Below are 16,570 nucleotides of genomic sequence, written 5' to 3' on the forward strand. Positions count from 1 at the left end.
AGGCTCCGACAGCAGAGACTGGCAATATACAGTAAGAGAATCCCGACGGAAGTCTTCCAACATCGGAGCTGTACAGCCTTAAATCATAATGTCTTCAGAGGTCAGACAGTGGATTGGAAAGGGTTATAAAAAGACATGTCAGGAGAGCTGACAGGTCCTCTTCAGAGAAACGTCCAATAAATCTCAATAATTTTCTGGATCTTTATCTCAAATTTACAGTAAATCCCTAAATACTATATATTTTGATTGTTGGAACTACTCACTTTCTAAAGGACTCATTTAATAAGTGGATGCATTCTGATAATAGAATATGGAGCCCAGAGGAAATCAAAATCTATAGTGCTTTTGCAGCAGCACTTTACAGACAAAACAAGAAATATGCATTGTAGCTGCTTCCTGTACTAGCCTCTAGCTATGGCTGTCCATCCTCTACTAACTGAGATTGTCAAGATAACATGTTTGAAAATTATTTTCCAAATCAAACAACCCCATCAAAGCAAATTTTTCCTTATGCTTTAAAAAATTGTGAAAACACAACATGCCATGCAACACGATTGCCGTCATATTCCTGTGTGATGCCTGCTCCTGCTCCAAATGATGTTCCTGTCTGAATATATTAACCCCTGGATAGGGCAATTTGTTTCTATCTCCACTTTTCAAAAGTCATAACCTTTTTAATTTTCCGTCATCACAGCCACTATGCAGAACCCAATGGGAGCCCGACTCCTGGGCTCCAAATTCCATGTACACAAAGTAAATTAAGTCGAGCAGCATCCAGTGGTAAAATTCCAATGCATCAATCAAGATGCTCCTTTACTCGTTCATAGCGGTAACAGGTGAACAAGCCACGTATCGACCCTATCACAGGGTCTTTATCAAGCTAAAGAATGCCACCACAGACCAGACCTTAAATAAGACAATACACCAATCACATTTAAAAGCAGTAATACATATAAACCTACTACAGGTGTTCAATAGAACTTACCAGCTGAACCGCTGTAGGGAAGAGAGAAATGGCAGCATCTCAGTGACCGTAGACATTAATCACATAGTGTGTCTAGGGGTCCAAGCACCCCACTGCGCATGAGCAGGGACGTAACTCATGCGTCATGCCGCATTCAGATCGTACTAGTCATCATGGAGACCTCAGACATCAGATGGAGGTGCATGCGTTGTATGCAGAGAATCACCCGCACCAACAATAGCGGTTGTCAAGGAGATCCACAGTACAAAGCGTCCACTCAAACATCCTGCGCGATTCATCTCAAAAGAGAATTGTTTATAAACAAAGGGAAGTTGTACATATGAGGGGACCATGTACTGGGTACATCGTAATTTTAACCAAAGTATCGCAATGGGCCTATAATATTGTTCCATATCAAGAACTAGCATTGCTCCAAGAAAAATAATCAGGGCCAAACCATTGATGTCTATATAGATGGAACCAGGTCAACAAATAGATAACCTGGGCATTAAAGCCAAACCCATATGCGTAATTGGTATTAGCACAGAGGGTAGAGCCTTCATGAGTAAACCATATTCAAGAGTAAATCAATTTTATTAACGACCAAATATGATAAAACTAAATCAATTGCAAAACTATTACATCAAAAACCGAAGAATCTCAAGCCAAAGGAACTCACAACAAAGGATGCCAGCCATATCTCGTACCCCAACTGCATCACAGCGGACCTGTAGATAAAAAGAACATAATTAAAAATCATACTAATGAAGATTAAAACATAAAGGGATGGATTATTAATTAATAAATGGTAATGGATTGTAGTCGAGGTTCAAACATGAAGGATGTAAGGAATCAAGTTCAAAAGTCCACTTAGCTTCCAAAAATTTAAGTTTATTTTCTCTACCGCCACCCCATTTATTCACCGGCACTGTGTCAATAATCTGGTGATGTAACTGGCTCACAGTGTGGTATTTCTCAGAGAAGTGCTTCGCAACTGGGACATCTGTTCTGCCAGTACGTATTGTACTCTTGTGTTTAGAGATTCGGCTTCTGCATTCCATAGTCGTCTCACCCACGTACAGTAGCCCGCATGGGCAAATAATGACATAACTTACAAATGAAGTACTGCAGGTAAACCTATCTTTGATGGTATATTTTTTTCCTGTACGTGTGTGTGTGAATGTATTGCCTTTCATCATGTTGTCACAACTGGCACAAATAAGACAAGGAAAATTGCCTGATTTGAGTGGAGCAAACACGCTTTGCCGAACACACTTCTCTGGAACAGGTGTGGTACGTACCAGCTTATCCTTGAAGCTCATCCCTCTCCGGTAAGCAAAGATAGGGGGCAATTTGAATTCCGGAACCGTACTATGACACCTCACAAGTTTTGGCCAGTGGCGTCTGACCATCTGGCCTATCAGGTTGCTCATAGGTCCAAAAGACGAGTCAAATGGGATACGAGACACAGCATGTAGTCTGATTTTCGGAACTAAATGGGACTCACGGTTAGTTTGGCGCACCTTATCGCACAACTGTATCGTCAATTGCTCAGGATATCCACGTGCCCTAAACTTGGCACAAATCTGATCAAGTCTGACGTCGACATGTTCATCAGTTATAATACGACGGACCCTAAGCAATTGACTCCAGAGTAAGGAATCCTTCATCTGTGAAGGATGATAGCTATCATATGCCAGAAGGCTATTTCTGTCATCCCCGACAGTCATCCCGTGTAAATGGTGCTTTACTTTTAGTCCCATTATCACTCAGCACGTGTACCTCCGGCTTAAACAATAACACTCTTCTCACACTCCAGCACATTAATAATTAACATTATTAACAATCTTTGGCAAACATTTTCTTGGCAGGATTATGCACAATGAAGCATACTTATATTGCAAACAAACACATTATTACTTTTTTTTTTAATTTGGTCATGGCAAACTTGAAGCAAGCAAAAAAATAAAGCACAGAAAAAATGCCAAAGTACCTGGTAAAGCTTAGAAGTCCAAACGTTAAACAAAAACAGTCCAAAATGTCTCTTACGGAACCACTCAAACCCACTCCACTATACGATTCCTATATGGGACTTTAGGTTCCTCCATCTCAGAGTCCGTTGTTGTAAAACCAGTGGGTGTGGTACCACTTTTCCAGGACCTGATCTTGGTAGAAGAACATAAGAATGGCCCAGGACTCCATAGATCCCAGATTTCCCGGTCCTCTGTAGACTCTCCTTTTCTCTCCTCCTCAGTTCTCACATCCCAGAAAACGAACACAAAGTTTTGATCGCCGTATTCCTTTATGAAGGGACGTTAATGGGGAGGAAGGGCCTGTCGGGTTTCTTAATTGTTCCTTTGCAACAAAATCTGGGGAGGATACTCTGACATTAAGATCCCCTCTGATGAAGTGAACTGGGGTAGTTTTTGAGCCTTGGGGACAGGTTGGGTCTGCTCTGTCTCCTCTTGGCCAGGTTTAATCAAGTCTCTCTGCCCCCCTGCCTTGTCCGCAGCAGTTGGAGAGGCTTCTTGCTCCATAAAGGTCTTTTGCATCTTTACAGCCAAAGCTGGCGTTTTCTCCAGTGAATGTTTTGAAGTCCCCTGATGCACTCCTTGATTGCAGCTAGGCACAATCATGGCATGGAGGACAGACTCTGCAGCAGGGAAATCCGCAGGCAACAGGCAAAACTGGGGTAGAAGTCCCTGCAGCTCTCCCTTGTCCCAAAGTACCACCAAGGGTCCACAGGAGGATAGCCAGCTGGCACAAATAGCATCCCACTCCTGGCTGCCATCTGTTCAGTCTCTCAATCTGCCTCCAACTCCTGTCCAACTTGAACTGACTCTGTAGAGCTCAACACAGACTTCTTCTCCAGGCCGCTCATGACTCCTCCTTCCTCCAGCTGTGTGGTAGGGGTTTCCCTCCCCCCTACTTTGTTTTCACCACTTCCAAGCTTCAGGCGGTGGAAAGGTTTGGAGGGATTTTGCAGAGGAGAAGGAGAGGAAAAAGAAGACATTGACTGGGTGCCATCTTGCGCGTCCATTACAGCACCCATAGTTTCAGGCACACCCTTAATGTTTAACAAAGTCACTTTTCCCAGCAACACTATACAGTACTTTTCCATCCCACAAGGCATTTTGGCAACCGCAGGCATTTTATCAGCCATTATTATCAATAAAGTCACTGAAACATTGGTAGATAGCGAAAAGTCCACTTTCACCCACTCTGACATGACAGGCATGGAGGTTTCATCCTATTCATGATGCCAAGGTACAATGTGGCGACCTGGGCAGGAGGCCCGCCATGATGATGAACACCACGGGTAAACCAAGATGGATGTCACGGATGGCTCTTCGATCTCTCCCACCAGAGGTACCAGCTTGGCCTAGCTCAGCCACTCGCAGGACATCAACGTAGCACAGTAGTGTGAAATATGAATGCCATGTGATGCCAGCACCTCTTCAAGACCGCTATTCTCACGGCATGAAATAAAAAGTCCACAGTCCAATAATGAATTTTGCAAAAAAAATAACCAGAGGTACACAGTTATACTTTACTCACAACGTTGCAGCTTTAATTCTCCATCAAATAGTAAATGTTGTGAAAACAACAATCTTCTTTACAGATTCTCTCTTCTCTTTCACACCTTCACCATTACACTCTTACTAGAAGACACTTTTATTTCCGAACCTTGAACGTCTTCACTCTCAGTTATTGGATAGACCATCCATGGGATATGAACTACCGACTCATTAGCAGCATCCACTCAAGTTTCTCATTCCGTTCTCATGCTTCTGAAGTTGCTTCACTCCTCTTTCTATGGCAGGAGAACCGTTACTCCACGCTTAGCTTAGTGAAGGAAAGTCTACCTCCCCCGACTACATTTTCCTAACTCTGGATTGACACCTAAGGGCGTCAAGTTATACCATTGCTTCTAGTCCTGGGCTATGCTGGTTGGATGTAAATTTGAACACGGAAAAGTAATATTGATGAGTAGAATTAGGTTGCTACGGTGCAAAAAAGGGGAAATTAATTTAATGAGTGAAATAAAGTTTTTGTGACAGAATAAGGGCTCAGTCAGACGGGCGTTTTTTCGCGCGATTTGCGGATCGCATGACGGATGCACATCCGCTAATCGCGTGACCGGTGCGCGCAAGTCGCCTACAAATCGCCCGAAAATCTGCTCCTAGCCGCGTTTCATTAGAAACGGGCCGGAGCTGTCCAGCGCAGTGCATTCAATGGAGACGGCAATACAGCCGTCTCCATTGAAAGCAATGCGCTGCGGGCGAGCCCGGGATGAATTGTCGGTAAGGGCTTAAATATATAAGCCCTTACCTGCAATGCATCCTAAAATGTGTAAAAATAAAAAATATATATGTACTTACCTTCTCCCGGCAGCTGGAGCTCCGAGCGGCCGTCCTGCAGTGGGTGTGAAGGGGGTGTGAGTCAGACCTGCCCCCTGATTGGCTCAGCGCTGAGCCAATCAGAGGCATGCCTCACTCACACCCATTCATGAATTCATGAATGGATGTGAGTCAGACCTGCCCCTGATTGGCTCAGCGCTGAGAGGCAGCAGTCACTCACCCATTCATGAATTCATGAATGGGTGTGTGAGTGAAACTGGCCTCTGATTGGTCAGGCTGTGACCAATCAGAGGCAGATCATTCAGCAGGCGGGGATTTTAAAGCCCCGCCAGCTGAATAGTGCCGAGAAGCAGTTCAGGAGAACTGACAGCGGCCGCAGCGGAAAGGTGAGTATACAATTTTTTTTTATTTTAACACATTTTAGGATGAATTGCAGGGAAGGGTTTATATATTTAACCCCTTCCCGACAATTCACCCCGCACACGCCGGCAGCCCATTGCTTTCAATGGAGCGGCTGTATTGCCGCTCCATTGAATTCAATGGGCAAACATCGTTACAGCTGTGGCAGAGAAGAATGATTTGTCTTCTATATGTTCTCAATGTGGTCGGCGCTGCTGCCGCCAGCCCCATTGAGCGCATACACAGAAGAGAACAGGAATCGCAGATCGCAGATAGGTGCGATCTGCGATTTTTTGCTCTATAATTTATCGGATGAGCGCATAAAAAGCGCTCATGTGTCCGATACCATTGCAAAGCAATGGTTTTAAAAAATCGCCGGACGCATGCGCATAAGCAAATCACGGCTAAAAACGCCCGTCTGACTAAGGCCTAAGGCTTAAAAGTAAAAGTCAACATTTCTAAATAGTTTTAATGCAGAGTATTAAGGCAGGAGAAATGCAGTCCTAAGCCCTTGCTTATGACCTGAAGGTTGCAAGTTCAATCCCCGCTTGGTTCAGGTAGCCGGCTCAAGGTTGACCTTCCATCCTTCCAAGGTTGGTAAAATGAGCGCCTGAAACCTTACCTAAAAGCGCTGCGGAATAAGTTGGCGCTATACAAATAACAAGATTTATTTATTTATTTTAACATTCTGTGCTGCTGCATTCCTAAATATAATATTTTTGCATTATTTGAAGCTCATTTTTATCTGTTGCCAGGGCAAGGGCAACAATGTCACAAATGTCAATATGTACATTACTGCTTGTAATATGTACATGCATAATGTTATGCATTCTAAAATAAGTATTCTATAAAAATATAACTGCAAAACATATTCTTATAGTTACTCATATTATATAAAGAGGTGATAGACCACTGAGGTACGTTCTGAATGCGCCTTTACAATCGACATTGCAATTTTGACGGAAAATCCTTTTTCATTTCAAAGATTTTGCTGTTTTTCCATTGCTTTTAGCAAACACAAGGCTCTTTATTTCACAAGCTACAATATCCATTGTTAAAGACGAATCACATCCAGCCATACAATTTCGCAGCACCATTACATTCACTTTGACAGTGGATAACTTGGCAACAAATCCCTTTGATGCTTGTTAGGCAATTCAAGCTTCTGGTAAGATAAAACTATATACCTTACATATGAATGCAAATAAATATAGCCACTGATTAAAAATGTAGAAGCCCTGAGCGCATTGATTACATATTTCAGTATGGAATGGTAGTGAAAATCTGCTTAGGTTATGCTGTTGTAGATTTTGAATTAATGCTGCCATCTAGTGTCTTATGGTATGGAACAGCTTGAGCAAAACATATTTCCCTTGAACTTTCATGTATAAAAGTGCACAATAAAATGTAATAATAATAATAATATTGCAGTCCTCCCATATTGTATAGCTGTTTTTTTTCCCAGGCTGTGCCTGACTGTCCCTTCATTGAAATTAATAGAAAACCCTTGGAAGATAAGAACTGATATGCTGCTGTAATAATGCATATTATTCCAAATAGCAAGGGCACAGACACATAACTAATGAAATACCATTCCCAAGATTGGCAATAAAGATAAGTGAACCAAACCTGTAGAACCAAAATTTGGGTTGAACTTTGCTAACAATTTGGCTTGGCGGGAACCAAACATCAGGCAGTTCATTTCTGATGACTCAGAAGTCACAAAAACCCCTAAAACAAGTGCTACGCACTTTTTAGGAGCATGATCAGGGGCGTAGCTAAAGGCTCATGGGCCCGGGTGCAAACGTTTATCTTGGGGCCCCCCAACTTCTCTTAACCCCTTAACGCAGAGGCGTAACTCGAAGCTCCTGGGCCCCAATACAAAACTTGTAACAGGGCCCCCAACTATAATGCTTTATTCATAGTACTGGGCTCCCTACATTGAGATGAGAGGCCTTATGGGCCCTCAAAAGGCTCCTTAACTTTTTGACAAAATTCAGCGAATCGCCCGAACTAAACTTTTCAAAAGTTTGCTTATCTCTAATTGGCAACTGTGAATAGGGAAGAGTGAAAGAAATGAATAGCAGGGACGAGTTTTCAATTCACTGATCTGCAATTTTGCAACTTTTATCTGTTGTTTTTGAATAAAGAGGTGTATCTGAATGGATTTTTTCCTCAGATTCCGAAAATGACCTACAAAATTTCATATCATGTCAGGTTTCTTCACAAATCCCAAAAAATGTGAAAATGAAAAAAGAAAACATACTTTTTTAATGTCATGATTTGCCACACTCACAAAGCCTAAACATGAGAGAAAGTAATCTTGGCTTACCAGTAGGACTCATACCTCACCCCACCTCTCCCTTCTTTCTTTATAGTGACCGTTTAGTTGTTTCTTCATGGCATATACCATGGCTTCATGTGGTTGTGTCAATCATCCAGACATATTTTTCTACATGCGTGGCTGTTTTATGACAGGAAAATACAGGCAAAATATTATGCCTTCCGTGAAAAATGCTTAGTTTCAATACTTCAGTATTAAACTAGCAGATCAGAACAAAGTGTGGGCTCCTCACAAAGTTTTCCGTACATGTGTAGAGGGGTTGAGGAACTAGAAAAGTGGAAAAAGGGAATCAATGCCATTTGGTGTACCCATGGTGTGCCATGATCCAAGAAATCACAGTGATGACTGCTACTTCTGTACAGGGAAGATCGTGGGCCATACCAGTACCAGTAAGTGTAACATTATGTATCCCAATATGCCATCTGCCATGAGACCAGGGCCCCATAGTAAATCCAACCTTGTGCCATCCCCATTCAATGTCAAGCCCCAACAGACACCAATTCAGACAGTGATACAAGTGATAAGACGACCAAGGAGACAGTATGGAGAATGAAACCCCAGTGCCACTTACCCAGCATCAACTGAATGATTTGGTTCCTGGTCTGAATTCACCTAAAGACCCATCAGAGTTGTTAGGATCACGACTTCATGAAAAGAATTTACTGTGTTCTAATAAGAGATTCTCCTGGTACAGACACCAAGAAGCAGAATTGCTTCCGCTTTTTGTTGAGGAAGGCGGTTTGGTAAATTTTCAAGACATTCCAGCAGTCATGAAATACTTCAATATTAATTACAATTCAGGAGAGTGGAGGTTGTTCATAGATGCCAGCAAATCCAGTTAAAAAGGTGTTTTATTACACAATGCTAACTCCCAGCCATCCGTTCCAGTAGCACATTCTGTGAATATGAAAGACATACGAAAACCTTACATTTCTGCTAGAAAGCATATAGTTCAAGCTTCATGAATGGTCTGTGTGCGGGGATTTCAAGGTGATTGCAATATTGCTTGGCCAACAAGCAGGCTACACCAAATCTCCTTGCTTTTTGTGTGAATGAGACTCCAGAGCAACTGAACATTGGGTTCGCAAGCAGTGGCCAGTCAGAAGTACCTTCACACCTGGCAAAAAAAACCTTGTTTCACTTCCACTGGTTGATCCCTTGAAAATAGTGTTGGCACAGTTAAAGATAAAACTAGGCTTAATGAATCAATTCATGACAGCTTTTAGCAGGGACAGTAAATGCTTTTAGTACCCTGGTGTAAGTTTACATCAATCACGTCTGAAATAATCAAAGCTGGCATTTTTATAGGCCCACAAATACGAAAATTAATGGCGGACAACATATTCAAGAAAACCATGAGTGAGTGCGAATTGCAAGCATGGACTGCATTCAGAAATGTGGTTCAAAACCTTTTTGGGAACACGAAGGCTGCAAATTACACCAGTTTGGTCGACGGGATGTTGGAATCCTATAAACTGCTTGGTTGCAACATGAGCGTCAAAGTTCACTGTCTTCATGCTCTTCTAAATTACTTTCCTGACAATCTTGGTGATTTTACGGAAGAACATGGCGAGCGCTTTCATCAGGATATTAGAGTGATGGAAAAGAGACATAAGAAAGTGGACTGCACATATAATGGCCGACTATTGTTGGATGTTGAAAATAGACTGTACTGATGAACACCGAAGAAAATCTAAAAAGAGGAAATTTCAAGGGGAGACAAGTGGTAATTATCAGGCATGTTTGCATTTTCACATGTTACTAATGTTGTCATATATGAATGTCTTTTTAAAATTATGTTTTTTGTAATTTTCACAATCTCGTGATTTGTGAAAAAACCTGATGTGATACGGAATTGTAAAGGACATTTTCGGAACCTGCGGACAAAAAAATCCATTCTAATACCTGATATACCTCTTCACCATATCTGTGACTTGTATGTATAGTAGCCAGGTGACTAAGGGCCGTTGATTAATTTGGCTCTGGTACCTTTAGATTTTACTTAAATAGTATATTATTTGCCATTATTGGCCCTGAATATTGCAGATTGAAAAAAAAAAAAAAATTATATTTGTTTTAGTTAAATTAAGCAATACAAATTTGTCAAATAAAACGGTAGGGGAGGAAGTGCAGCTCAACACTTGAAAGACTTCATATTGACATGAACATCATAGAAACACTCTCAAAAGAGGTATAAAACTAGTGCAAAAGTTCATCATTCATGTCACTACTACAGTCAATCACTGCCCTTGCTGGCCGTGTGGCTGTAATGATCGCATGAATGATGAACAGCATATGACAGCTATAGGAACTTCTGGAACTAATAGAGTGATGGGGACTGAAGCTGCTGCTATAAAGCGGTGGAGCATATAACAGGTAAGTTCTGAATAGTTTACTATTTTATTCTCTTCCCTGCCTTTTGCTGTTTCTTTTTCTTTTATTTCCCGAAAACCACTTTAATTGTGCTGCTTCTAGGATCTTAAAGAAATGAATGTGAAGTGTTGTGCAGTTCTGAAATGTGGAAAATCGTTTATGGACATCAGAAAAAGACCAACTATATAAATCATGTTTTTATGCTGAGCATAATTTAGGAATATTTGGTGAGTGAGTTTTTTGTATTTTTGATGTCACTATGTACAGTATGTATTTAAAAAAAACTCAGGTCCTGCATTCTTAACACTGTCCACTAAGCTTAATAATAGGCTGATACTTCCTGTTCTGTAGAATTACAATGAAGGTGACATCTATATATAGATAACGCAGGATCCACTATTCACAATAAGCAAATGACACAGTTCATCTCTGCCTACCTGCATAGTGACCTCTACATAGATCAAATAACATGCCTAGAAGAGTCTCCCATAGAAGTCAACACACCAGCTCCTGTCCATTATGTGAGTGTCCCATGAGGTTGCTGTAAGGCAAGAACTCACCTTTCCAGACAAACTACATTGTTAGTGAACAGAAGTGGATAATTGGACTAACGGCTCATTTAGACGGGACGAATGTCGGGCAAATGATGCCTGACACTTGTCCCCGCACATACTAGCTCTCATGCTGCTGCATGAGAGCTAGTATCGCTGGCTCACAGCAGGGTGGCTGGAGGAGATTTCTCTCCTTGCGCTCCCCCGCCCCTCTCCATTGACTTAACACAGCGGCTGTTCAATACTGAGCGGCCACTATTTACACTGAACGATCGGTGATCAACTCATCGTCCATCATTTATGCTGCATAAACGATGGACAATGAGCTAAACGATCATCGTTTAGTGTAAATAGCAGCCGTTCAGTATTGAACAGCCGCTATATTAAGTAAATAGCGGGGGAGTGCAAGGAGAGGAATCTCCTCTGGCCGCCCTGGCTCCCTGCTGGCCACTCTGTGAGCAAGCCAGCAATACTAGCTCCCATGCAGCAGTACGGGAGCAAGTGTATGTGGGGACGAGTGTTGGGCATTGTTTGCCCGATATTTGTCCTGTCTAAAGGGCCTTAACCCTTTCCAATCCAATTTTGTATTCAGAGTTTCCTAAAAGGCTTTCTCTTTTGGCTGTTTCTCTCCGGCGCACACACACTGGCTAAAGCTGTACAAGCTTCAATGAGAATGTAGGAACCTGTCAGACAGTGGATTGGAAAGGGTTAAGAGCCATGGAGACAATGCATAAAAGTAAACAAACACCAGGACCTTCTGACCTGAATAGCAGCACTACAATCGAGGTCTATTTTGATTTTTTATTATAGGGCCTTCTCTCTTTTATGTGCAATTACTCAGATATATTTCTGATACATTTAAGTTCTAGGAAAAAAAACACATTTTCCTTAAATGTAACTAAAAAATAATCCAAGTCTGGAGATATTTCGATAAAATGTTATGTAACGTCCTACAATATTTAACTGCTACTAACAAGTGGAAGTGTTATGAACCATAGATTCAGCCGCTATACTGCGATCTTATTAGAAGAGCATAGGCAGTTTAAAAATTATATACTAGTAGAGGATATACAGTATATAAAATTCTATATGGTGAGTCCAAAGGCATGCATTATATGCTAAACAATGAGAACATTAGATTCCCATTAGGGTCTGGACCATTTAATGAGGGCAATTAATCAGTTGAGCTACTGTGGAAGCCTAGAAAGAATGAGTGCTACAGACATTTATCAGCTTGAAACATGTAGGTCGTATTTCTCATGTTTCTAGAGATCAATATATTTGTTTGTTGCTATATAAGCACTACAGCGATTCATCTAGTAAGGAAAGTGTTTGTTTACCACACAAAGTAACGTATCCAACCTATGCATATGTACTATAGTATAGACGAAATCTAGTGCTTTTATTTCTCTAAACATAACACTTCTCATTTAAGCCAAAAAGCTTTATTTTGGTCTCTTCCCTCCACAAAACATTGTTCAAACTGCCTTCTGGTTTGTCCAGGTCTTTAGCAATCTGCAGATGCATCAAAATGTACATTCTGGAGAGCAGCGGCTTTCTCCTTGCAATCTTGGCATGCACACCATTGTTCTTCATGTCCTTCCCAATGGTGGACCATTAGCTAACGTGATAAAGGCCTTTAAATGCTTAGAGATTATCTTGTGACCTCATACACCTTGTTCTTGGCGTGATCTCCTTGGGACAGTAATAATGCTCTTCATGTTTCTCCATTTGTAAAGAATCTATCTGGCTGGATTAGTTGAGTTCTACATCTTTAGAGAGTGTTTTATAACCTTTTTACAGCCAGCTGAGCATTAAAGGGGTTGTCCCGCAATAGCAAGTGGGGTTAAGCACTTCTGTATGGCCATATTAATGCATTTGTAATATACAGAAGTTATACACTTACCCACTCCGTTGCTGGCGTCCCCGTCTCCATGGCTCCGTCAAATTTCGGTGTCTTCTTGCTTCTTTAGACGCGCTTGCGCTGTGCGGTCTCCTGCCTGGTGAATGGGGCTGCTCCGGCGCGCTCGCGCCGGAGAGCTGGTCTGCGCGTCGTCATCGTAGCTCCGCCTCCGTCACGTGGTGCCGATCAGCCAATGAGGTGGCTGTATCGGCAGTGGAACGCAAGGAAGGAGAAGACAATCCATGGTGCACCATGAGAGAAGACCCGCGGTGCACCATGGGAGAAAACCGCGGTGCACCATTGGGAAAGGAACGGCGTCCATCTTTAAAAGAAGAAAAGAAGATGCTGCGTGAACGGGGATGCAGGTAAGCGATTTTTTTTTTTTAAATAACAAACGGAATTGATTTTAACAGGGCAGAATGCGGGGGTAAGTTGAAAAAAGTTTGGGGGGATTTCGCCGCGGGACAACCCCTTTAACAACTATACTTTTGAAGTTTTCAGAAATCTCATTTGTTCGTGCCATAATGCACTTTCACAAACATAGGCCTTATTCACAGCCGCACTAAAAAAAAAATCGCAACCATCTAAATCATTGGTTTCCAATGTATTCATTCAGATGAGCGATTTTTAGCCTCATAAAAGTATCGCGCCAGGAATAATAGAACATTGGCCACCGAAAACGGCAACCAATTTTATATGGTCGTGAAAAGATAGGTCTTGCCCTATCTTTTGCCGAGATACGCTAGAGGCTCCTGTAGTCTTCTTTTGGAGCTGACAAAAAGGGAGGAGGAGGGAGTTTAGCTGCGCCCAACACTGTAAAAAGAAGACAAGAGCCCCTGTTTAAGCATTAATAGTAATTCTGAGGGATTTCCACACGGCAGCGTATTTTTTCACCCATATGCCACAGCCGTCCATGTAAATGGATGGGAAAACGCTAATTTAGGGTTCTTTCACACAAGCATATATCGGCCCGGCGTTTTCACAGTCAGCCAATATATGCTATGATTTGTTGCATTGGATTCGAATGCATCAGATCACATGGCTGTATTGCCGCGACGTAAAAGCGCCTGGCTGGGTCAATATAGCGCCGGGCGCTTTTACGTCAGGCCCAAAAGATAGTCCTGGAACTATCTTTCGGGCCGGAATACGTCGGCAGCTCCATGGGCTGTGTTCGGAATAAAAATAAAATGCAAATAAGGAAGATGGCTTGGCTAGTGAGAGGCCTATGATGTGGGTTGGGAGGGGTAACATCACTTCTTAGGGAGAGCACCAAGAAGGTGAGGAGACATGTGAGGCCACCCATGCTCTTCTGGGTAGCATGCAGATAAGGAAATTGAAACAATATCTCTGCAGCGTTACCTATTGAATAGCAGTATTCCTTCAAATCAATACCTGACCCTTTATACAGGTCTGTAGAACAATGATTAGGAATTGAAAACCAGGCCAGAATCCATACACCGACAGCGGTTTCAGGTTTTACTATCTAAGCCAGGATACTACTGCATACTGATGAGGGGCAAAACCCTTTAAACAGCTGTCTGTGTATGGATTCTGGCTTGGTTTTCAATTCCCTTGGTGCTCTCCCTAAGAAGTGATGGTATATGTTACCCCTCCCGAAAAAAAGTAGTTGACGTAACTTCTTGATACAGTTTCTGTGCGTCATCCACCTTAGGAATTCCACACACTGATTTGCCCATGGAAAAGAGCGGCCATACATTTGCAAAGCCACGGCAGAAACCTGCAAGTCATCTATAGATTACTGTCATAGCTTTTATAAGGAGAATCCATGCAGAAAAATTCATGTCAGATTCTGCCATGTGACCATATCCTTTGCTGTCATATAAGAGATCAGCCATAATAGATAACACATAGGCAATGTTAGCCAATTGGGCTATGCACATGATTGTATTTTTGTATGGAGCCCTGTAATTCAGTCGAGACCAAGTTACTCACAAAAAGCATTGAATTTATTTTTTCTAAAGAAGAGCTGAATTTAGGAAATGGAACTTCATGCACTGCTTTTATCTATTTTCCAGATATAAAATGTCACTTTAAATCAATGGAGAGTATTCAAAATGCAGATTTATTCATATCCTATTTCTGTAGCAATCATAATGCATGTATATGTCATTAGTATTACAAAAGGTTCTCCAGTGTGATTCATTTTTTTTTACTAGATGACAGTTTATAGACTGCTGACATCATGTAAAATGTATTGTTTGATGTACCCATAGACTATAATTGGTAAGATGTACTTCAAAAGTGCATACTTTGACTATGTTTGACCTCCCTTACATTTGGGTAAATTATTTGCACCAGAAAAAACGTATACTCAACATTCTTTTTCTTTCATAATAGTCATTAGAAAATATATAGAAATGTAAGGCCGGCTTCACCTGCATAAAAATCGCAGCGTTTTACGTGCATATTGAATTGTGTATTCCTGTGTATTATTGCATGTAAGTGTGTTTTTGTGCACATATGCTGGCATATGTACAGTGGATTTCATGCGCAAAAACAAATCCAAGTAGGGAAATGATGTCAGACGTTGCCCAACCTCCTGGAAACAGCTTTTGAGCGCTCACATAACCGCACAGGTTCCATTCTCTTGTGCTTTCCCGTGATGTGAGAGTTGATAGCTGTGCTCTTAGAGCCATGCCTTCACTAGAGGATGATGCTCTCTTGGCTTGGCTGGTTTCTTTCTCTTCTGGGTTCATGCTCTGGTGTCACAATGAGGCAGTAAGGTCAACTTCAACAGCCTTTAGGCTGGTTTCACACGGGTGAGAAAATCATGTGATTTTCTCGCGATGCGACAGCGCTACAAATTGCATGTACATGAAGCCCATGCTTTTTAATGGGTTCCTTCACAATAGCGATATTTTGCAGCCTGCTATATCGCGAGAAAAAAATTCATGGGTTGCTAAATATTGCTATGATTTGCAAGGTTTTGTAGCCAATGTTTTGCTATGAAGCCGAAAATGCGGTTTTCCTTGTGATGCGATGAAACTTTCACACTAGGAAATCCTACTGAAAAAGCCCTAAAATAAGCCCTAGCTGCATTGAAAAAAACCTAAAATGTCACCTAACAACCACTGTTTGATCCGCAGGTCCCCGACACTTATTAGAAGTCTTCTGTCAGTGCTTTCTGGATTGGAGATTCAAAATCCCCACCTTCAGGGAGCGCTGGCTGTGATTGGCTCAGCCAATGAGAGCTGGCACTCAATGAACCAATCCCAGCTGTTCATTGAAAGGTTCTCTGCCTTCTGCCATTTGAGCAATGCCGACACAGACATGCACCGGTGTATCTTCCCTGAAGAGTGTCTGCTGGTCACCCTGGGGTAAGAACAAGCAGGTTTTCATGTGTCTTTTGAGTTGTATGTAAACTGTATTGCGTAGAGTTCCTTTTTCCCCAGCATGTGTTTCCTAGTGGGTTTTTTTCTCACAAGCCTTTGCATCTGCGCTGGAGCCTCCGGCATAGATCCGGCAAAAGATACTGGTAAAAATACCACTGCATACAGCGCTCTCTCTTCAAGTAAAATGCGGGGCAGCTGAGTGGAAACCAAATGGACTCTGTAATAGTTAATAGGGTCTGTTCGGCACTTCCATCATAGGATGGATACATTCGGCCATGGAATTCCCCTTTCTTGGTCTATGAATGGAGCAGAAAATAAAGTC

This window comes from Eleutherodactylus coqui, chromosome 3 (assembly GCF_035609145.1).
Source record: "Eleutherodactylus coqui strain aEleCoq1 chromosome 3, aEleCoq1.hap1, whole genome shotgun sequence".
Lineage (NCBI taxonomy): Eukaryota > Metazoa > Chordata > Amphibia > Anura > Eleutherodactylidae > Eleutherodactylus > Eleutherodactylus coqui.